The sequence below is a fragment of the Nomascus leucogenys genome, chromosome 16 (genome assembly GCF_006542625.1).
Source record: "Nomascus leucogenys isolate Asia chromosome 16, Asia_NLE_v1, whole genome shotgun sequence".
NCBI classification, from domain to species: Eukaryota; Metazoa; Chordata; class Mammalia; order Primates; family Hylobatidae; genus Nomascus; species Nomascus leucogenys.
This window is the reverse complement of record NC_044396.1, coordinates 3,516,627-3,537,828: the sequence shown is the minus strand read 5'-3', so window position 1 is coordinate 3,537,828 and position 21,202 is coordinate 3,516,627. Positions and strand designations below refer to the sequence as shown.

General features: G+C 35.0%; 1 protein-coding gene and 1 pseudogene across 5 annotated transcripts in view; both read left to right on the top strand.

Moving 5' to 3' along the window:
• The window catches only part of C16H8orf34 (chromosome 16 C8orf34 homolog), a 454,294-nt gene that overhangs the window by 119,137 nt on the left and 313,955 nt on the right, over nucleotides 1-21,202 (top strand). The window lies entirely within an intron of this gene.
• Nucleotides 14,228-21,021, top strand: LOC105737622 (annotated as a pseudogene).

The following is a 21,202-nucleotide window of genomic DNA, read 5'->3' as shown; positions in this document are numbered from 1 at the left end:
TGAAAATTATATGCATATGGTTTTATGAAAGCTATTCCATTAAATATATCATTAAATATATATCACCTACTCTTTTGAGTCAAGGCCTTTAGAATTTGGTTAGAGAAAATGGAATCACTATAATCACTGAATCACTATATTGCAAAATAAAAACTCATAACACTATATTATGTAAATTATTTTATTCCACTTGTATCTAGATGATAATGATATGGAAAACATCGTATTTTCTGATAGCTCCTCTTTGGAAACCTTGCCAATAAAGCTTTTTGTTTGTTTATTTTAATTTTCCAAGATGCCAAGAGACTATGATGGTGCTTTGAAGTGGGATAGTAGTTGTGATGGTGGTGAGAAGTGGTGTGATTAGGAATATATTTCTACAGTTGTGTCACTGGAACTTGCTAATGGATTGGATGTGGGAAATTGCAGAACAAATCAGTCAATGATGGATTGCTAGGTTTGGGAGATGAGCAACTAGGTCAACTGTGGTACTACTTACTAAAATTAGAAAAACTAGGAAAAAATCAAACTTGTCAGGTTTGGATAACATCAAGAGTTCTCATTCAGATTGTTTATTTTGAATTGCCTATTAAACATGTTTATATGAGTTGTTGCTTATGAGAGAGATTTGATTTATAACTAAACATATTCTCATTTTTCTAGTCTCAAAAGCCCTTTACATTGTTAAAAATTAGAGAGGACCCCAAAGAGCCTTGATTTATATAGAATATATCTATCAATATTAAATTCTTGTGTGGATAATATATTGATATTAGATGTCTACATGTTAAAAATTTAAACTGATAACAAATTTACGGTTTTTTTAAAAATAGCAATGAGTAAACCATTACCTTAACACAAATAACAGTTTTAGGAAAAATACTTTTATTTTCTAAAACAAGATGTTAGTTAGAAAGTTGCATTGTTTACATTTTGAAAATCTCTTTAATGTATGGCTTAATTAAAAACTGCTACATTTTCATATCTGCTTCTGCATTCAATCTGTTGTGGTATGTTGTTTTGGCTGAAAAAATCTCTAACATCAGATGTGTAGCTGGAAAGATAGACGCACGTAGAAATAGCCATCATCAATATTTGGTGAACACCGCTCTAGAAATCTTTTGAGACAGAAAATATATTGAAATTTGGCTTGGGGGATAGATATATACATAAAAAATGATAGAAAGTATTGTACGGGTTGCATACACCTTATCCAAAATATTTGGGGCAAGAAGTGTTTTGAATTTCGGTGGTTTTTTGGATTTTGAAACACTCATATATACACAAAGAGATATCACGGGGCTGGGACCAAAGTCTAAAACAAAATTCATTTGTGTTTCATATACATCTTATACACATCACCTGGAGATAATTTTATGCAATATTCTTAGTAATTTTGTGCATGAAACAAAGTCTTGACTGGGTTTTCACTGTGACTCATCACACGAGGTCAAATATAAAATGCTCTACTTGTGACGTCATGTTGATGCTCAAAGAAGTTTCAGATTTTGGAGCATTTCAGATTTTCAAATTAGGAATGCTCAACCTCTACAAAAAATAGTATCATATAAACCCTGACATTTTAAAACAATAAGCTACTCTGTAATAATTTTATTATTTTTAAAAAACCATAAAGCTAGTATTCTACTCCAAATATAATACAACACCTTTTGGATTTTGTACCAGAAGAATTTATTTCTGACTCCCTAAAAAATATATATAATTTATGAATATATTCTTAAATATCTATTTCCTTTAATAAACCATCACAATACTTTAGAATTAGTTTCATCATCGTCTGTACCAACTCCAGGCAGAACTCCATGTTGACCATACACAATGGCAAGTGCATAAGTGGTAGGCATGGCTTTCTGGCCTTGTTCTGCTTTTCTAGTCCCCCTCTGTGTACCTGTCATTGTCTCACCCCAGATGGTCTCCTTCTTACGCCATGAGTTTCCTTACAGTTTGCAGAAATGTAATAATTCCTCCTCTTGCAGTTATGGTCTATGTTCATTTTAAGTACAAAGATGTAACCATCACCATTTCTAGGTTCATTTGCTCCTTCTAATACATTCTGCAAAACCTTGGCTGCCTGAGCCATAAATTAGCTTGTATACGGTTGTTACTGTGCTTGGCTCTTGTCCTTCTCTTTTTTTCTGAGCTCTGACTTGCAGCGGCTTTGGTGTCCACACTTTTGTTGATGAGCTAAAGAATTTTAACTGTTCTTGGAACTGAAACAGATATAACCCTCACATAGTAAATTATGGATGTCCTGACACCCAGTTAAGTGTCAGCCTCAGGACATGGCCTTCTCTTTCACACCCTCTCTCTTCCCAGCACTAGCTCAGGGGAATATCCATTTAACTAAATTGTATGACACTGTTGATTTTCATTTACTTACCTAATATTCCTATTTTTTGAAGACTTTGTGGAAACTGCTGAATTTTATTGCACATTTATTATTTTTCATTTTTATTGAGGAAGATGCCAAAAGTTGTCACAAATAACTTTTCATTTAAAAAAAAACATTTCAGTGCAAAAAAAAAAAAAAACATTGACCCCACTTCACATCTGATTTTTGAGTGCCAGATAACAGAAAGGAGTCACAGGCTTCTAGAGCCATTGCCACCATTCTTTGCCTGTCTGGCAGTCACCCTTGGAGGAGTGGGAGAGCCTGTCCCATAGCACCCTCTGGTGACCATGAAGCTCACAGTCCTGAATTTTCCTGAATAAGAAAAAGGGAATCTCAGGGAGAGAGCCACTGAAAAACAGCCAATCAGAATGGTTTGCAGTTAGTATTCACCTGGTACCTATGTCTTTAATGTAATAGTAAATACAGCTTCTTCCTTTTACTCTTCCCTTAACAATTTTGGGGATTCGCTAAATATGTTTTTCCCAACCTTTATAAAATATGGATTTTTTTAACCATCATTTTCTAATTCAGTTATAATTTCATTGAAATCATTTTTTATGGCCTTTTACATTACTTTGTGAACTCTGAAAAAGGTAATAAGGATCATTAATTCTATTTAAAATAAAGAAAATGAAACAGAGGTTGTTATTTTTTAAGCTTTTTTTTTTTTAAGTTGTGGGAATTCCATCAATTCCTTAGTCACTAACATTTTTCTTTCTCTTCGATGACTACTGTATTGGCTTTCTATTGCTGCTGTGACACCTTAAAGCAACACAAGTTTATTATCTTACAGCTCTGTAGTTTCAAAGTTGAACATGAGTTTCCCTGAGCTAAACAAAGTCAAGGTGTAATCAGGGCTGCCTTCCTTCCATTCCAGGGGAAATCTGTTTCCTCATCGTTTCCAGCTTCTAGGGCTGCCTGTATTCCTTTAGTGCATGGCCCCCTTGTTATGCCTTTAAACCCAGCAACATCTCTTCTGTCTCTAACTTCAGCCAGGAACAACTCTCCCTATTTATGGAATCATGTTAGGTTGAGGCCACCTGGCTAATGCAGATAATCTCTTCATCTCAAGATCTTTAATCATGCAAAGTCCCTTTGCATATTTATGCAAATGTAATTATGTAACTAATTACATATAGAAATGTAAATATTCATTCATTTGTAATGGAACATATTCACAGGTTTCGGGTATTAGGACATGAACATCTCTGGGAAGTCATCATTCTGCCCACACAGCCACTATCCAAGTTCAAATGGTAGTACCTTTTATATCTGTATGTGGTTCTTCAAGGTCCCATGATTCCAATTCATCCTTCAAAATGCCACATAGTAGACATGGTTGGTGCCTGCCCAGTTTCCCTCCACTAGGGCGGTGTGACCTATCCTTCAGCTGCTATGAGTGTTGGGTGTTTACACGCTTCTTTCCTCGTCTTCTCCTGGCTCCCTCATTCTTTTATAGGTTTCACTTGAGGGAACTCCTCAATAAATCACTTTCTCAGCATCTCATTCTAGGGAAACCTACCTAAGACATGCCACAAGAAGATTCTTTCTAAAGCAAAATCTTGTTGAAATTTTTTTCTTGACTCTCTGGTATCTACTAAATTAAGCCCAAATTTCTTTTTTAGCCATTTTCCTTTTATTTATTTTGTTTTTAATGGAGACAGGGTTTCACTTTGTCACCCAGGCTGGTGTGCAGAGCTGCGATCATAGCTCACTGCAATCTCGATCTCCTGGGCTCAAACGACCCTCCTACCTCAGCCTCTTGAGTACCTGGGACTACAAATGTGTGCCACCATGCCTGGCTGATTTTGTAATTTTTTTAGAGACAGGGTCTTACTGTGTTGCTCAAGCTTGTCTCAAACTCCTGGCCTTAAGCATTCCTTCCTTCTCAGGCTCCCAAGGGATTTTGTGCATGAGCCACCATGCCAGGCTCAAGTCCAAATTTCTAAGACTAGAATTAACAGTCTCCATGTTGTGGCTCACATCTGTCTCTTATGCTTGATTTCCTTCTTTTTTCCATCCAAACTGTATTGTACTCAACAAGAAATAGGGTAAAGTAGCCAGAAGACAGTACTTCTAGGTCATAGTTTTATTTATTTTCACTTTTTTGTTCATGCCATTCCCTTTTCTTTCTCTGGCTGTGATCCCTCCTTCAAGTTCCATCCTCCCTAGTCAGCCGTGCAGAAAGTGAGCTCACCCGCCGGGATCCTTTAGCGAGCACAGTGACTGCATCACAAATGACACAGTTTGTGTTCACTGCTTCAAGAAGTGGCCTAGTATTCTGAAAAAAAATCCACAGAAAGGCTTTGGATTGAATCTTGGCACCTGCCATTTACTAACTACATGGCCTTCAGGAAGTTACTTCCAGATGCTGAAATTTAGTTACCTTCTCTGTAAATTGTAGATGGTTTTAGTGACTATTAAAACTAATGTTAATTTCCCATGGAAAGTAATTTAAACTAAAATATTCACAATATAAAATATTTCCAAGAAGTATATGGGAAAACATTTCAAAGGGAAGAGAATGGAGGATCACTATAACCTCCTGCTGAAAAAGATGCTGTATAATGTAGGCATTGATCCCCTCAAAATATCATTACACTTCTGTACATCAAAGGACATAACACTCACAAATTACACATCTGATAAGAAGTTAATATCCAGAATATATGAATAACTCCTATAACTCAACAACAAAAACTAATTACTCAAAAATGGGCAAAGGACTTGAGTAGACATTTCTCCAAAGATAATGTACAGATGACCAACAAGCATCTGAAAAGATGCTCCATATCACTAATCACCAGAGGGAAAAAACACAATGAGATACCCTCTGAGACCCATTAGGAGGGCCACTATCAGAAAACAAACAAACAAAATGAAAAAATAGCAAGTGTTGGTGAGGATATGGAGAAAGTGGGATTTTGTGCACTATTTGTGGGAATGTAAAATGGTGCAGCCACTATGGAAAATAGTATAGCAGTTCCTTAAAAAGTTAAAAATAAAATACCATCTGTGATTGTTTGAATGTTTGTGTCTTTCCAAAATTCATATTGATATGTAATCCCCAATGCAACACTATTAAGAAGCAGGCTTTTAGGAGGTGATTAGGCCATGAGGGATCCACCCTCATAAATGAGATTAGTGCCTTTATGAAAGGGCTTGAGGAAGCCTGTTTGGTTCTTCTGCTTCCTCTCCACCATGTGAACATGCAGCAAGATGGCACCAACTCAGAGACAAAGGGCATGCTCTTACCTTCAGATTCAGACACTAAATCTACTAGCACCTTAATCTGGACTTCCCAGTTTCCAAAATTGTAAAAAATAAATTTATGTTATTTATACATGACCTAGTTCAAGTTATTTTGTTATAGCAGCAGGAATGAACTAAGATACCATATTATGAAGCCATCCCACTTCTAAGTGTATATCCAAAAGAATTAAGAGTAAGATCTATAGGAAATAATTGGACACCCATGTTCAAAGCAGCATTATTCACAATGACCAAGAGGTGAAAGCAACCCAATGTTCACTGACAGATGAATGGATAAACAAAATGCAGTATATACATACAATGGAATAGTGTTCAGCCTTCAGAAAGAAGGAAATAGTGTCCCATGCTACAACATGGATGAACCTTGAGGAACTTATGCTAAGTGAAATAAGCCAGTCATAAAAAGACAAATACTGTGTGATTCTACTTATGTGAAGTATTTAGAGTAATCCGACGTACAGAAACAGTGTAACAGTGGTTGTCATGAGCTGAGGGAAAGGGGAAATGGAAAGTTATTGTTTAATGAGCATAGAGTTTCATTTTGCAAGATGAAAGATGTCTGCCCAACATTGGTTTGCACAGAGATTGGCTGCACAACAACGTAAATAAAGTTAACAGTTGAACTGTACACTAAAACTGGTTAAGATGGTGAATTTTATGTTATGATTTTTCCATAACTAAAAAACATAATCTTTTAGGCTGGGCGCCGTGGCTCACGCCTGTAATCCCAGCACTTTGAGAGGCCAAGGAGGTAGATTACTTGAGGTCAGGAGTTTGAGACCAGCTTGGCCAACATGGTGAAACTCTGTGTCTACTAAAAATACAAAAAATTAGTCAGGCATGGGGGCAGGCACTTGTAATCCCAGCTACTCGGGAGGCTGAGGCAGGAGAACCCCTTGAACGTGGGAGGCAGAAGTTGCAGTGAGCCCAGATCATGTCACTGCACTCCAGCCTGGTTGACAAAGTGAGACTCCATCTCAAAAAACCTATATATATATATATTTATTTATATTTGTGTGTGTATATATTTTATATATATAAATATATATTGATTTATATATTTATAAATATATATTGATTTATAATAAATCAATATATATATAAATATATATTTATTTATAAATAATTTATTTTAAATATATTTCTATATATTTATATATTTATATATTTATTTATTTATATATATTTATGTATATATTTATATATTTATGTATTTATATATTTATATATTTGTATATATTTATATATTTATATATCTATATATTTATATATATTTATATATTTATATATTTATATATCTATATATTTATATATATTTATATATTTATATATCTATATATTTATATATTTATATATCTATATATTTATATATTTATATATCTATATATTTATATGTTTATATATCTATATATTTATATATATTTGTATATTTATATATTTTTATATTTATATATATTTATATATTTATTTTTATATATTTTTATATTATATATATTTATATATTTATTTTTATATATTCATATATATTTATATATGTATATATTCATATATATTTATATATTTATATATTTATTCATATGTATTTATATATTTATATCTAGTTATATATTTATATATAAATATATTTATATCTAGTTATATATTTATATTTATATATAAATATATTTATATCTAGTTATATATTTATATTTATATAAATATATTTATATTATTATATATTTTATTTATATATAAATATATTTATATCTAGTTATATATTTATATTTATATATAAATATATTTATATCTAGTTATATATTTATATTTATATATAAATATATTTATATCTAGTTATATATTTGTATTTATATATAAATATATTTATATCTAGTTATATATTTGTATTTATATATAAATATATTTATATCTAGTTATATATTTGTATTTATATATAAATATATTTATATCTAGTTATATATTTGTATTTATATATAAATATATTTATATCTAGTTATATATTTGTATTTATATATAAATATATTTATATCTAGTTGTATATTTGTATTTATATATAAATATATTTATATCTAGTTATATATTTGTATTTATATATAAATATATAAATATATTTATATATAAATATATTTATATGTTTATATATTTATATATAAATATATTTATATGTTTATATATTTATATATAAATATATTTATATGTTTATATATTTGTATATTTATATTTATATATATTTGTATATTTATATTTATATATATCTGTATATTTATATTTATATATTTGTATATTTATATTTATATATATTTGTATGTTTATATTATATATTTATACATTTATATATGTAAATATATTTATATTCATATATGTAAATATATTTATATATAAATTTTAAATATATTTATATTTATTTATATATTTATTTATAAATATATTTATATAAATAAGCCACTTTATCTTAATATTTATTTATAAACATATTTATTTATAAATTTTTTATATATATATTATATATATATTTACATATAAAAATATACGTATATTTTTATATATATTTATATATATAAAATATATTTGTGTGTGTGTGTGTGTGTGTGTATATATATATATATTCTTTATAACACCAGTACATTCACAGGAGCCCTTAGAATAATGTCTGCTGACCTAGGCAGATGTCATAAAGCCCAAGTAAACTTCAGTTAGAACAATTCCACTGGAGATCTCAATAGCAAAATACAGGACAGTCCTCCCTGATGTTCTAGCTTTAGTGAGGGGTATATTTTAGAGTATTTAGAGCAATAGGCAGTCTATATATCTTTTAGGCAACTCATCAGAAATACTGCTGTCTTTAGCTCTTATTACATGTTCAGTGGCAATGAGTCCGTTTCTAGTCCTTGAAACTTTAAATAGACATGTAACAATAATAATACGTATAATAATAACAATGTACTATTTAGTGCATACTAAATTCTAGACCTTAGACTAAGCATTTTATATAGATTAAGCCATTTTATCTTAATAAACATCGTTAACTTACTATATGCCAGATAGGGTTCTACATTATTTGCTTGCATTATCTCATTTCGTATTTACTAATATCTTGGGAAATAGAGAGTATTATCCACCTTTGACAGGTGAGGAAATTCGGATCCAGAGGTTAATAAACTTAGCAGAAGTCACATAAAAAGAAAATAGAAGTGGAGCACAAATCAAAGCCAGTTAGCTCCAGAGCCCATGGCTCTTAACAATTTTATCATATTTATGAGACAGGTGCTATTATCCACCAGTTTAATAGATGGAATAACAGAAGCACGTGGAATTTTATAAGCTCCTCTTTGTCATATAGTAAGTGGAGGAGCTAGAACTGAAACCCAGACAGTTTAACGGTACAGAGTCTACACTCTCAATCTCTGCAATTGGTTATGTCATTACACTTCCTATCTTTGTGCCTAGTGCAGAGTAATTATTCAATTAATAATTGCTATGTTTATTGCTAGAAACTTTTTGTCCACAATAGGTACTATTGTATAGCCCACGCTAAGCTTTTGGTAAATAATTACTGGGTGAATAACTAGCCAGAAATTACTAAAAACTTATTTCTCTGTTTATGTTGTTCTGCCTTTTGTGGCCTTTTGCTGGTTTTCCTACCACAAGACATTTTGTTTGTTATTCTATTACATTAAGAGCTCTGGTTGTTTTTATAAAGCAGTTAAGTGGGTTAAGACAGAATAATGTCTTAAAAAGAAGACATTTTTCTCATAAGAAAGAAACTTAAGATAGTATGATGCTCATGCTCACAAAAATTGCTTTACCACGAAAGATAAATATGTGTGAGACCATGTAATAGACTCAATAGGCAGTTCATGAAGACTGTATTTATCAAGAACGTAGTGTGAAAGGCAGTGTGCTAAGTGCTTTGAGGACACATTCTCGCTTATACTCACAACAACCCCATGAGAAAGCTCTCATGATCTCCATTTTACACATAAGAAAATGGAAGCCCAGAGAGTTTGGTGAGTTGAGCAAATTTAAGAGACAGGTAATATAATGCACAATTGAAATTTGAGCATAAATTTACCTTCAAAACTCATTTACTTAATTGCTATGTAATCTTGCCTTTCTAATAAGTTAAGAGGCTCAAGGATGGCTATATGTGTACCATTGACATCAACTGTAGACAGTGTGCCATGGGCTGTCAGGCCGCTTGACGCTTGCCTCACTAAGTACACCCATGGAAAGGGCAAAATCTTAACTCCTTCCAAGTAAGGATGTCTTTTCACCAGATAGCTTTGTTTTGCTATTTACTTTCTATTTCTATTTCTCCCCAGGCAGACAAATCTGAGTTTTATTGCTTTTTTTGTTCAGTAATTGGAGAATGTTCTGGGGATTTCCTATAACTAGCAGAGCATACTGTAATTGCTATGATCCTGTTGTCTTGCTTCTGTGTTCCAGAATCTCTTGCCTACTCACATGCGACCTACATGTGCATTATATGATATTTTGGGCAGTAGGAAAATGTCTGTAGAACTGTTTTATATGCTATGTTGGTCATATGTTAGATGGTTATCTGGTACAAGTTCTAATACTAAGAAAGATAGCCATGTAAACTTTGCTCTGAGTTCTCTCAGCATGGTTGTGGTCCATGTTTGTCTTAAAAATGTGGTCCATCTTTGTCTCTCAAAAATAAAACATTGAAAGTGACAATCCAAGAAACATATTTGCAGTTTATATCACAGACAGAACTTAATATTTCTAATTGTAGGGAGCTTCTAAAAACAGAGAATAAAAGACCTAAATTCCACTACAAACGAGCCATATAAGAAGATTGTTTATAGAAAAAAATCCTTCTTAACTATATAAAAAGATGCTTGGCTTTGCTCAAAACAAGAGAAACGCAAATTAAACATTACTGCTTACCTGTCAGATTAACAAAAATCCCCATTTGTCAGATACTCTGTTGGTGAGGCACTGGAAACACAGACAATTTCACGCATTGCTGGTGGAAAGGCAAAATGCTACAAAAACTATGCAGGGAAATTTTACAATATCTAGTACGTTGTATGTGCAATTATTCTTTGATGAAATGATCCTATTTCTATGAATCTATTCCAAAGACACACTGGCAAAAATACAAAAAGACCTGTATGTATGGCTATACCTTCTCATACTATTTTAACAACAAAAGAGTAGAAAAACTGAAATGTCCATTAAAATAAAAATAATTGGATAATTACAGTATATCCACACAAGAGAGTACTATACAGCTATGCAAATGAAAGGATATCTCTACGTATTAAGGAATGACCCCTGGGATAATATATTGTTAAATGAAAAAAGGAAGGGAGAGAAATGTGTTCTTAGTATCCTACCATTCATCTAAGTAAGTGTAATGAAAATATAGGTACATATTTGCATCTATTTTTTTGGGGGGGTGGTGGCGGGAATGGAGTTTCGCTCTTGTTGCCCAGGCTGGAGTGGAATGGTGCGATCTTGGATCACCGCAACCTCTGCCTCCCAGGTTCAAGCGATTTTCCTGCCTCAGCCTCCTGTGTAACTGGGATTACAGGCATGCACCACCACGCCCAGCTAATTTTGTATTTTTAGTAGAGATGTGGTTTCTCCATGTTGGTCAGGCTGGTCTCGACCTCCTGACTTCAGGTGATCCACCCGCCTTGGCCTCCCAAAGTGCTGGGATTACAGGCATGAGCCACCGTGCCCAGCCCACATTTGCTTCTATGAAAACCAAAACGATAATAGCAAAACCTGCCCTGCTGTAAAATACACACACCCACATGCATATGCACACACATCAAATTGTTTTTCAAAGTTGCCTGTGGCAGAAGAGATGGTATGGGGGTAGAAATAAAGAAAGGTAAAGAGAGGAGAAGGTAGGGATAGAAGCTTGCCCTCTTAGAATTTTGAATATTTGACTTTGGACCAACTTAAATATTCTATATAATTTTAAAACAAAGTTAAACCTTAAAACAGTAATTTATTATTATCCCAAACAAAATGAAACAAGTGAGCCACAACTGCATTTCAATTTTTTGGCATAAACACGCTGAGATGAATTACTCTAAGCCATTATCAACAGTGATTTGATTTTCTCTAGTGGGAGGTACTCTAAGGACAGGGAGAACAGTCTGAAAGTGTTTTTAGTAATCGTGTTGTTAATGATAGTGCTGATATATTTATAATGAGACTGTTGTGTGTGCTTTTCGTGATATAAAGAAGAAGTAATTATGTTGGTATCTTTAAGAACTAGAATTTTTGGCATGGGGAAAAGAAATAGATATATGTAAGGTCAATAAATTTAAGTAGAAATATTATAATCCTGATTTCAAATCAGAAATATCATTAAGAACCCAGTATTTTTTCTTTTAAAAAGTAAAATGCACATTCTAGTGGCAGTCAGCACAACTAGAGCCTAGAGATTGTTTTCTAAATAGCATTTGCTTTTAAAAGGAACCAAGTCTCCTTGGAGAAATGCCTGAATCTGGGACTGTACTAAGAAAGTACAAGTTGAGTCTGGAATATCTTTTTTTAAAAAAATAACTTCGGGGGTATATGTGCAGGTTTGTTATATGAGTGTATTGCGTGAAACTGAGGTTTGGGGTATGAAAGATCCTGTCAACCAGGTAGTGAACATAGTAACCAATGAGTAGTTTTTCAGCCCTTGCCCCTCTCTTTCTCTCCCCACTCTAATAGTCCCCAGTGTCTATTGTTCCCATCTTTATGGCCACGTGTGCCTAATGCTTAGCTCCCACTTATAAGTGAGAACATGTGGTATTTGGTTATCTGTTCCTGCATTAATTCGTTTAGGATAATGGCCTCCAGCTGCATCCATGTTGTTGCGAAGGACAAGATTTTGTTCTTTTTTATGGCTGCATAGTTGGAATATTTTTTAGTGTCAGGAAGCAAAGATACATTCAAATAATGATGGGACTTGTCAAAAGGACACAGGAGCCAGATTATCAGGGCTTCTCCTGGCAAAATCTGGGGAAATTCAAGCATAATAATAAATAATAATGGAAATGTGTTATAGCCCATTAAATAAAATAATAATCCATATGTCCATACTGAGATATATACATCCATACATTAGGTGAAGGAGGATGTATAGTACACTACCAACAAATAAATTTAGAAGGAATGATGGAATTAGAAATCCACAAATTGGCAACCGTCATAGTAGTTGATGCAGTCAGGTGTCAGCAAAGGATGTTAAAATTCGTGGGTAAAATTTTGGTGAATTCCAAGATATTCCCCAGAAGATACTTATTAATTAACAAAAGGAGCAACTTTTCACTGGAGAAACCTGGAAGATACCACCTGAACCAGGTGATCAAGGTTAATACCTTCAGTGAGAGGAAAAATCAACATCATGTGTCTTTTGATATGAAAAGAATATTGATATAGGATGTTTGTCTCCTCCAAATCTCATGTTGAAATGTAATCCCCAATGTTGGAGGGGGGGCCTGGTGGGAGGTGATTGGATTGGGGGCAGATCCCTCATGAATGGTTTAGCACCATCCCCTTGGTGATGTTAGTTCTTGTTCAGTTAGTTCATGTGAGATCTGGTTGTTTAAAAGTGTGTGCGACCTTCCTCCTCACTCTCTTGCTCCCGCTCTGGCCATGTGAAGCAATGGCGCTGCATAGCCTTCAGCCATGACCCCTGAAGCCTTCACCAGAAGCAGATGCCAGCACCATGGTTCCTATACAGCCTGCAGAACCATGAGCCAATTAAACCTCCTTTTAAAATAAATTACCTAGACTCAGGTATACCTTTATAGTAACAAAAATGGCCTAACAGAAATATATCACTTCTGTGTTATTCGTTCCAAAGTGCATAACTTGAATATAATCATAAGGAAACATTGGAAAACACCAGTTGAGGGACCTTCTAAAAAATAACTGGCCCATACTTTTCAAAAACATGAAGGTCATAAATCAAAGAAAGCCTGAAAACTTTCAGGTTAAAGGAGATTTTTTAAAATGACAATTGAATGCCACGTGGGATCCAGGATATTCTTTTACCATGAACAACAGTATTCCAATAATTGGGGAAATTTAAACAAGTTTGGTGCATTAATATTGTATTATTATACTTTGACCATATAAGAAAATGTCCTATATGCTAAAGTGTTTAAGGACAAAGGAGCATCATATCTGCAACTTACTTTCCAGTGGTTCTGAGGAAATTTTATATGTAAAGAAGAGAACACTCACCCACACACATCCACACTCACACCCACCCACCCCTCAACACGCGACAGATGAGAGAGAAAAAAATGGTAAGGCAAAGTGTCAACCAAAATAGTAATGCAAAATATGAACTAACAATGTTGACATTACTACATTAACCATTAACATTGGGGCAAATCAGGGGAAGGGCATACAGAATTTTTTTTTCTTTTTGCAACTTTTCTGTAAGTCTGAATTATATTAAAAAATATTTTTAAAATAGATATTTCTCGATCTGAGCTGTCTGCACAAGCCACTGCAGACAGGGAGGCAGAGGGAGAAGCTTGGAAAGAAGAGACATTTGCCATGACTGAACACTTCAAAGAAGTAATTAGATGTCCCATCTGTCCAACTGATCTTGAAGAACCTGTGCAACTGAAATGTGGATATGCCTGCTGCCTCCAATGCACCAATTCACTGCAGAAGGAACCCCATGGGGAAGGTTTATTGTGCCCTTCTGCTCTGTGGTCTCTCCAAAGAATAACATCAAGCCCAAGTTCAAGCTGAGGGCGCTGGTTTTCATGATCAAGGAACTAGAGCTCAAGCCGAAATCTATTCTAACAATGAACCCCAGGATGAAGAAGTTTCAAGTGGATATGACCTTGGATGTGGACACAGCCAACAACCATCTCACCATTTCTGAAGACCTAAGTAGTGTCCATTTGGGAATTTCAGCCAGAATAGGAAGGAGCAGGCTGAGAGGTGCAACTCTGCCCTGTGTGTCCTTGGCGCCCCTGGCTTCACTTCCGGCCGCCATTACTGGGAGGTGGATGTGGGCACCAGCAAAGTATGGGATGTGGGCATTTGTAAGAAATCTGTGAATCAACGGGGGACATTGTACTTTCTTCAGAACGAGGCTTCTGGACTGTAGGTTCCAGAAAAGGAAAGGTCTTTGCTGCCAGCACTATGCCTTTGCCAGTTCTCTAGAGGTGAGTCCCCAGTTGCACAGAGTGGGAATTTACCTGGATATAGGTATGAGGTTCATTTTTTTTAATGTTAGTGATAGGTGCCATATCTACACACTCAACAAAATTTCCTTTAGCCACTGCATCCTTTTTTTTTCTTTTTTTCTTTTTTTTTGAGACCGAGTCTCGCTGTCGCCCAGGCTGGAGTGCAGTGGCGCGATCTCCGCTCACTGCAAGCTCCGCCCCCCGGGGTTCACGCCATTCTCCTGCCTCAGCCTCCCGCGTAGCTGGGACTACAGGCGCCCGCCGCCTCGCCCGGCTAATTTTTTGTATTTTTAGTAGAGACGGGGTTTCACTGTGTTAGCCAGGATGGTCTCGATCTTCTGACCTCGTGATCCGCCCGCCTCGGCCTCCCAAAGTGCTGGGATTACAGGCGTGAGCCACCGTGCCCGGCCACTGCGTCCATTTTTTTGCCCATAAACGTGAAACTCAAGATGGAGGTTTGTGAGTATCTGTCCCGTGATCAATACAGACAATGCCAGTCCCCCAATTTATTCTGGGGAAAGTGAATAAACATTTGAACATAATCATCAATAGAAAATGTCTGTATGCCCATAGCCAGAGCTAAGAATTTTCTGCTAGATACACATAGGTACAAAGGGTAGAAGGGAAAGATCAGTCAATTTTGTTGTCATGTTGCTTTCTTCAATAAGTAAATATTTTGACATTTCAAAAAAAAAAAAGATATTTCTTAGTTTATCTACTTATTACCAACCCAATAGAATTAGTACTCTGTGTATGTGTGTCCAGATTCTCGTCTTTAAGGATGTTTTTTGTTTGTTTGTTTGTTTTTTGACAGAGTCTCGCTCTGTCCCCAGGCTGGAGTGCTGTGGCGTGATCTCAGCTCACTGTAACCTCCGCCTCCCAGGTTCAAGCGATTCTCCTGCCTCAGACTCCTGAGTAGCTGGGATTACAGGCGCATGCCACCACGCCCGGCTAATTTTTGTATTTTTAGTAGAGATGGGGTTTCACCATTTCACATTAAGAGGAATCAGGGTCCTTAGAATAATGGTTGATTCCAGCTCTGGAGCAAGGAATATACAAAAAGTGCCTGAAATAGCTCTATCTTGCACCAGAAGGCAAAAACACTACCAAAGATCACTAAGATTGTGTCAAAAGAGCTTGGAGCTAGCGTAAGTAATCTTCCACTGGGAAGAGTTGAGAAGATTTAAAGATAAGTAAGAATAATAACCACAATATAGTGAGTTATAGCAAATATTTTAAAATCCACATGTTCATCAAAAAAAAACAAAAGCCATCGTTAGTCATTTTTGGGGGATGTTAGGGGACCGAAGTTCTTATTTTAAAAAATTAGTAAAAGTAGAGGGAAAAAAATCAAACATTTGATCTGCTTTTTGTATACAAATTACACTTAAAGGTAGTCAAATATTTGAGGATAGGAAATTTCTCTTTACAGAAATATTCCAGTATATAAATGAATGTAGAATTATGAAATTAGACAATTACCATTTGGCGATGGTAGTACATTAATGGATCTAAGCAATAATTATCAATGCTGCCAACATCACTGAAGAATCAGTGGGACATTATGTGCCTCCAGATGAAACGATAACCATTCTCTCTCAAGTAGTATTGGCAAAAACAGAAACAACGGAAAACTTTAATCCAGATCTAACTACCAGTTTATGGAAATTACAAGAAGGAGAGGAATGTTTCAAACCACATCACAAGAATGTTAAGGGGAAAATACAGACTGTGGAAAACTTACAAGATAAAAAGCTCAAAAGGCCCAGGTTTTCTGAACAACAAAAAGCATAAGAGAAAAATGGAAGCAGAGGAACAGAAGCTATAGATTAAGAGAAATGTAATAATTAAGATAAATGTAAAAGACTGTCCATCAGTTGCAATGTATGGAGTCTTGCTTAGCCTGACTTGTCCAGAGATAATTTTCCTAGATAAACAGGGATATTGGAAAACCAATTAAATGTTTGTTTATATTAGAGTATTATTGTTATCTGTGTTAATACTATTACATTTGTTTACCAAAAAATGTACTTTGTAAATAAGTACATACCAGAATATTTACAAATGATATGATGAATGAGATTTGCTTTGACATAATCTGGGCAAGGAAGGGGGAACGTAGAAGGGATGTGCCAGGTAGGGTGGGGGTTGCAGATAAAAATGAAGTGAGTTTACCCTTGAATTGATGATTGATGAAAATGTGTGTGGGTACAAAGGCATTCATTTATCTTTCCACTTTTGTATTTGTATGAACATTTTCATAATAAAGAGTAAAAAGTTTTAGATCATAGGTAGGATGTAGAAGATAGGAAGGAAGGGGAGAAGAGACAATATTGGGCACCTGTTCGGAAACTTATGAGGTGCTTTTTTGCTGTGCTATTGAATTTAGTTCTCAAAACAGTCCAATGGAGTAGTTATGCTCTTTTTTTTTCCTTTTTTTTTTTTCCAAATAAGAAAACTGAGGCTAAAGTGACTCAGTGATTTGTTCAAGATCTCAAAACCAGTACTTGATAGATGTGGAATAAATATTCTCCTCCTGGGTTCTGATCCTTCATTTGTATCACTCCAAGTCCATAATACAGTGTTAGACCCAGTTAGATCTGGATTTAATTAATTAGTCTACCATAAAAGGGAAAATGAATTTCATGTATTATTTTAACAGCTTTATTGAAATATAATTCACATATTATAAAATACATCCTTTTAAAGTATATGATTTAGTAGTTTTTAGGATATTCACAGAGTTGTGCAATCATCACCACAACCTAAATTTAGAACAATTTCATCATCCCCAAAAGAAACTCTATATCCATTGCAGTTACTCTCACTCCCCAGTCCCTCCAACTCCTCAGCCCTAGACAACCACTAATCTATTTTCTGTTTCTATAAATTTTTCTATTCTGGAAATTTCATATAAATGCAATCATGCAGTATGTGACCTTTTGTGACTGTTTTCTTTTAGTTAGAATAATGTTTTCAAGGTTTGTCTATGTTGTTGTGTCTCAGTACTTCATTTCTTTTTATTGATGAATAATATTCCATTGTATGGGTATGCCACATTTTCTTATTCATCAGTTGACGGATCTTTGTGTTGTTTCTACCCTTCAGCCATTGTAAATAATGTTTCTATGAATATCTGTGTACAGGTTTTTGTATGGACATGTCATTTCATTTATTTGAGGTATATACAGAGGATAGGAAATGCTAGGTCATATGGTAACTCTGTGTTTAAAATTTTGAGGAACTGCCAAATTGATTTTCTTTTTTTTCCTTTTTCTTTCTTTTGAGACAGAGTCTCGCTCTGTCACCCAGGCTGGAGTGCAATGGCACGATCTTGGCTCACTGGAACCTCCACCTTCTGGGTTCCAGCGATTTTTCTGCCTCAGCCTCCCGAGTAGCTGGCATTACAGGCATGTGCCACCATGCCTGGCTAATTTTTGTTTTTTTTTTTTTTTTTTTTGAGACAGAGTCTTGCTCTGTCACTGAGGCTGGAGTGGAGAGGTGCGATCTCGGCTCACCACAACCTCTGCCTTTTGCATTCAAGCGATTCTCGTGCCTCAGCCTCCCAAGTAGCTGGGATTACAGGTGACCACCACCATGCCCGGCTAATTTTTGTATTTTAGTAGAGATGGTGTTTCACCATGTTGGCCAGGCTGGTCTCAAACTCCTGACCTCAGGTGATCCACTTGTCTCAGCCTCCCAAAGTGCTGGGATTGTAGGTGTGAGCCACTGTGCCTGGCCTAATTTTTGTATTTTTAGTAGAGATGGGGTTTCGCCATGTTGGTCAGGCTAGTCTGGAACTCGTGACCTTAGGTGATCTGCCTGCCTTGGCCTCCCAAAGTGCATGGTAAGCCACCATGCCTAGCCCCAAATTGATTTTCACAGGGGCTGTGCCACTTTACATTCCCACCAGCAAGTATTGAGGGTTCCAATTTCTTCATATCTTGGCCATCACTTGTTATGGTTTGTCTTTGAAATTATAGCCATCTTCATGAGAGTGAAGTGGTGTTTCATTGTAGCTTTTATTTACATTTTTAAATGACTAATTATGTTGATAATGTATTATTGAATATTAGATCGTTATTACTTGAATTTTGTATCATTCTTTCATTCACTCAAAGAATGCCAGTAGCTGGTGGTTTTGGTGGTGAGAAGTTGAACAAATTCTCTTCTGATTGCTTTCATTTTCTCACTGAAAGAATGAGCAACATGACTGGCTGAGAATCAGGCAAGGGAGAGGTATTGAAGTTAACTGAGGAATAAAAATATATCTGAACCAAAACTGAAAAACTGAGCTAGTTGGAATTCAATTAATCTAGCAAAATTTTTTTTTACTTTCAAAAGTTGTTATGACTATTTCATGCATCAAAATATATAAAGAATAATATGATGAACACCTAGGTAACTACCATGTAGCTAAAAATAACTCATCAGTGAAACCAACCTCTATTGGATGGTAGCCAACTCCATCTCTATTCTGAATTTTAACTTAATCCCCTTGGAGTTTTTTTGTTTTTTTGGTTTTGTTATGTTACTACATACACACACACACACGTGCATGCACACACACACACACAGTCAGATGCAAAATTAGAAGATGACTTTCTCAGCAATATGGCAGTTATATCATGCACATTTTATTATTAGGTAATGCAAAATTTCTCTCTAAAGAGATTGTATCAATGTATACTCCCACCAATAGTTCATAATTTTTTTAACTCCTGATCCTAGCCAACATTGTCTGTTATCCAACATTTTAATGAAAATTGCTTCTCATGGATTTAATTAGTAATTTTATAATTTTTTTATGAGATGGGGTCTCACTATATTACCCAAGTTGGACTTGAACTCCTGAGTTTAAGCAATCATGCTGCCCCAGCCTCCTGAGTAGCTGGGACTACAGTCACGTGCCACTGCATCTGGCTATGCCGTTTCATAATTTTTAACAACAAAGTTAAACGCCTGATTATTTATTTGCCCATTTTTATTGCTCATTTATTTTCTTTGGGTTTGTGTGAGTTTGTTATATATCCTGGATGCCAAACTTTGTTAGTATACATGTCTCAATTATTTCCTAATTTGGAGGATTGTCATCACTTTTTAAATAGTGCCTTCTATTAATATAAATGTTTAACATTAACTTGTGGTATTCACGCTTTGTTTTAGAAATCCTTTCCTACTTGGAGTCATAAAAATACTGTTTTTTCTTTTCTTCTAGAAGTTTTGTTTTTCACATTTTGGTCTTTAATCTACCACATCTCTTTTTTAATATGGTGAGAGGTTGGAATATATTTTTCCTCACATGGATAATAAGTTTTCTAGAGCCATTTTTGAAGTTTGTCATTTGTCCATTGATATGCATGCTTTTTCTGCCACTTACATTGTTTCTGAGCCTTCTGTTTTCTTCCATTGGCCTAGTTGCTTATTTCTGTTATTCTACTGAGTTTGGAGTTACATTGTGTTTTAGACTGTTATGGGAGGATTCACATCTTCACCTTTCTGAGTCATCCTATCTATGAATATAGCATAATTCCATTTAATTAAATTTTACAAGATTTTACAATAAAGTCATGCAAATTTTTGTTGAATTGATTCCTTGGCATCTTGTATTTTTGGCTATTATTATAAATTTGCTATCGGTTTTTTTTTTTTTTTTTTTTTTTTTTTTGAGACAGAGTCTTGCGCTGTCACCCAGGCTGGAGTGCAGTGGCGCGATGTCGGCTCCCTGCGAGCTCCGCCTCCCGGGTTCACGCCATTCTCCTGCCTCAGCCTCCTGAGTAGGTGGGACTACAGGCGCCCGCCACCACGCCCAGCTAATTTTTTTTGTATTTTTAGTAGAGACAGGGTTTCACTGTGTTAGCCAGGATGGTCTCGATCTCCTGACCTCATGATCCGCCCGCCTTGGCCTCCCAAAGTGCTGGGATTACAGGAGTGAGCCACCGCGGCCGGCCGCTATCTGTTTTGTAAGTTACATTTATTGGCAAATAGGAATAAAAATGATTTTTGTAATTTTATCTTAAATCCAGTAAACTTTGCTGAACCCATTGATTTATTACTTGTCTCTGAATTCTCTTAATTTTTCTATATTAAAAAAGACAGAGTTTTTTTGTTTGTTTTTTTCCATTAGATGATGAGACTGACATGAGATAATCAGATTAAACACTACCATTAGAAAAGGAGAGGTTCATACAAACCACTGGCTCATAGAAATTCTGAAACTTTGCTGGGCAAATGTCATCAGATCTTTTACCCAGGAGTGTGGGGTTATTCCTTAATTGCACCCAGAGAGTGGGAACTGGACTCCCTGAGAGTCTCCGCTTATTGTTCTCCG